At 45.2% G+C, this 3,884-nt stretch overlaps 1 long non-coding RNA gene across 1 annotated transcript; it reads right to left on the bottom strand.

Annotated features, from left to right (window-relative positions):
* Window positions 1–596: 596 nt before the first annotated feature.
* Window positions 597–3,197, bottom strand: LOC140619356 (uncharacterized). The gene is made up of 2 exons (XR_012019240.1): window positions 2,995–3,197; window positions 597–2,277 (listed from the first exon to the last, which is right to left on the bottom strand). It is a non-coding gene; the product is annotated as an uncharacterized lncRNA (long non-coding RNA).
* Between the last annotated feature and the right edge of the window lie 687 nt (window positions 3,198–3,884).

The following is a 3,884-nucleotide window of genomic DNA, read 5'->3' as shown; positions in this document are numbered from 1 at the left end:
AGTCTGGACTGTTTGCCTCTGGACTAAATTATGTGACAAAGCAAATTTCTACTTTGCTTAAGCCATATTTTGGGTTTTTCATCACATGTAACTAGACCTAGGTCTAAAGGATTTAACATGTTTTGAGGATCTGGAGCTTCACTCATTGAAGATAGTCAGCTGCTATGGGTTAAAATATCTTAAAGATAAGACACCTAAAATGCAATGGCCACAGGAAAAAAAATGGCCCACAGTCTGCTTATTGAGAAACAAAGATAGTTATCAATTAAAATCTTTGATAGAACAGAAATGGTTGACATTATTTTCTGAAAAATATATCAAAGAGCAACAATAAATGTTATAAGACCCAATTCTAGGGTGAACAGATAAGCAAGTAATTTTTAGGGGATGTACCAGGACCAGACTAAGCACGAAGCACCCAGCACAGAGCTTGGCATGACTCAGTGATTGTCAAATATCAGTTTCCTCCATTCCAATCTCCCAAACCTTCAGCACCTGCAGCTTTGCAAAGCAAGCAGAAACCAGGTCTGGCAGGGCTTATTGTGTAAGGCTGACGTGTTGGGATGCTTTTCTGAAGCCAATAGAAAGACACAAAGAAGGCTTGTAATTTTAATTTTAGAAGATGTACATTTAGAAAGATCTCTGGCCATTAGGTCTCTGTTGCAACTACTTGACTCAGTCATTGCTGTGTGAAGGCCACCGTAGACCATATGCAAATGAATGGACGTGACTGTGTCCCAATAAAACTTATTTATAGGAAGTGGTGGTAGATTGGATTGGCCCACTGGTTATTGTTTGCTGACCCCCGGTCTAGGTAATTACATGAATAGTAAAAACAGCATGTAACAAGTAGGACAAGTGCAAGGTGCTATGAAACGCAGACCACTTTAGGAAGGTGGTCAGAAGAGGAGTCCCCTGAGGAAGTGACATTTATTTACTGCTGTGATGTGAGTCAGTGCTAACCTGACCAATAGGAGTTGTAGGGCATTCCAGCTCCAGGGAGGAGAGGGCACTCGGCCCAAGGAGCCGAACATGGTCCTCGCGGCTACATCAGGAAGAACTGGAGGGCTCCTGAGGCAGGTGGGGACAGACAGTCCTGGACTCAGAGGCCATTTATGAATACTGGGCCTGGCGGAGCAGTGGCGCTAAGAGGCGGAGAGTGCATTTCTGGGGCTGCTTTTGCATCTTGAGATAGAATCCAGGGCAGGGCACTGATGAAGGGAGAAGTAGGAATAGTGGCTTCTGGCTGGCGCTCTTTGCTTCCTCCCACAGACACCCTGAAGCAGGAGGCAGCTGACTGCTGGACAAGAAGGCTGTCAGTTTCTGATGGATCAAGGGAGCCAGGAGGACAACATCATTCCTGGTCTCTGGGATGGAGCTCTACAAACCTCACCAGAGGCCCCTCTGCAGGGGGCAGACCACTTCCACCAGTCCTGAGGCTTCTCTCTATTTTAAGATGGAAATAAATCCTGCCCTTGGAAAGCTAGCCCTTCGATGCTTGGTTTAAGGCAGAGAAGAATGTATAAGCTACCCATCTCTTTCCTTAGCTACTCCTCCACCCCATCATTTTTGTGGAGTCAAGATTTGGTCCAGAAATGTAAGATATCCTGGTTAACTTTGGTCTCACCTGTTTGTTCAAGCCACGTGGAGAAGAAAGAGTGTATAGGATTCTGGAATTCTGTGTCTTGCCCTCCTCTTCTGCTTAATCAGGAGGCTGCAGTTGTCTCCTATAGTAAAATTATCTTGCATTGATGGGGTGTGGTTTCCCGGCCTCCCAGGAAGGGTTGGCCAGAGGAAGGGTTCCGAGACAATGGAAGAGATGGAGAAGGGGAACATCTGGGGTATTTCTATCCCATCGCTGCTTCCACAGCATCTCCTGCGGCTGCTGCCTCTCTTTCCTGCTCCGAGAGTGCTCCTTCCTCTACTGTCTCAGCCCCACGGGCAGCCCTTTCCGGGGCTCTCCCACCTCCCGAGTGCGCCAGCTTCTGGCTCTGGCAAAGCAACCTTCTCTCGCTGTGCCTCCATCCAAGGAGAGTGAGAGCATCTTGTTCTCACCAGCTCTGGTTTGCTTCTCAGTCCCTCCATCCTCTGGGCAGTCAGTTCCCTCAATCAAACTCCTTCTGCTTAAAAGACCTTTCGTGGTTTCTGCTTTCTGATTGGACTCTGACAAATGCATATAACATCTCACAATTAAAAGGAGCTCTCTGTCCCCTGGTTTCATTCTTATTTTTATATGCACAGCCTCAGGGAAGACTTCACAGTGGATCCTATTACATCCTGCAAACAATGAAAAAGAGGGAAAAATGTATCGCCCGAAGTCCTGGATGAAGGCCACATGTTTCAGGGGAGCCAAGGGCACCATTTTTTGAATCCCAGCTTCACAGAATATCTGAAGGCAGGCTTCAGGAACACAGGTCACTTCTCTGAGCCTCAATTTCTTGTCTCTGAAGTGTTGCTAGATAAAGCACTTAGCATGGTCTGATATGTAGTAGAAGCTCATCAGATGTTAGCAATGACAGTAGAAACTCTCTACCATCCTCTGGCTAATTGATCCAACAAATAGCTGGCTTTCCCTGCTGTCTGCGAACATAGCGTTCTGCAAGACTCCTTGCAGTTAGCTCACAGGTCTGACATGCCTACACGTTCCTGCCTTCGTCACCAGAGGCACGTATTTACTCAGCTTTAGTCATGCTGAGTCCCAGAGCTGTTCGACTTAGTTACACATCTTCTTAAAAGAAGACGCTAATGATGCTTCAGCTTCAGGATCCCTCACCATACAGATACCTTCCAGGGCCCCGAGAGGGATGCTATCAATGTGTTTGGAAGGTCATGATTTCTTTTTTAAATGTTTTAAATTAGTAAACTGGATTTTTTGAGAGCAATTTTAGGTTTACAGCAAAGTTGAGCAGAGAGTACAAAGAGTTCCCATAGACCCCACGCCCCGCTCCCCACACATACAGGGTCTCCTCCACTATCAACAGTCGACGAACTTACATTGACGCGTCATTATCACCCAAAGTCTATAGTTTACATTTCGGTTCACCCTTGGTGTTGTCATTCTATGGGTTCGGGCAATCGCGTGATGTATGGGCAATCGTGTGAGGTGTAGCCATGTAGAAGAGCTTCCCTGCCCTAAAAATCCTCTGTGCTTCCAATTCATCTTCTCTTCCTTTATCACCCCTGGTAACCACTGATCTGTTTACTGTCTCCATAGTGTTGCCTTTTTCAGAATGTCCTATAGTTGGAATCCCACGGCCTTCTCCGATTGGCTCCTTTCACTTAATAATAAGCATTCGAGATTCTTCCATATATTTTCATGTCTTGATAGCTCATTTCGTTTTAGTGCTGGATGATATTTATTATCTGGATGTACCACTGTTTATTTATCCATTCACCTACTGGAGAATATATGGGTTGCTTCCAAGTTTGGGCAACTATGAACAAAGCTGCTACAAATATCCGTATGCAGGGTTTTTTATGGACAAAAGTTTTGAACTCCTTTGGGTGAATACCAAAGAGCACAATCACTGGATTGTATGGTAAGAGCATATTTAGCCTTGTAAGAGACGCTCCAAACTGCCTTCCAAAGTGGCTGTTCCATTTTTCGTTCCCACCAGCCATGGAGGAGTTCCTGTTGCTCCACATTCTCCCCAGCATTTGGTGTTAGTGTTTTGGACTTTGGCCATTCTAATAAGTATGCAGTGGTACCTCATTGTTGCTTTAATTTGCAATTCCCTATTGACATATGCGGTTGACTGTCTTTTTAAATGCTTGTTTGCCATCTGGGCATCTTCTGCGATGAGGTGTCTTTTGTTCATTTTTTAATCTGGTTGCTCACTTTCTTATCGTTGAGTTTTTGTTTGTTTGTTGTTGCTGCTATTGTT

Source organism: Canis lupus, chromosome 27 (assembly GCF_048164855.1).
Source record: "Canis lupus baileyi chromosome 27, mCanLup2.hap1, whole genome shotgun sequence".
Classification (NCBI taxonomy): Eukaryota; Metazoa; Chordata; class Mammalia; order Carnivora; family Canidae; genus Canis; species Canis lupus.
The sequence above is the reverse complement of the archived record's forward strand: the minus strand, read 5'-3'. Positions and strand labels throughout refer to the sequence as shown.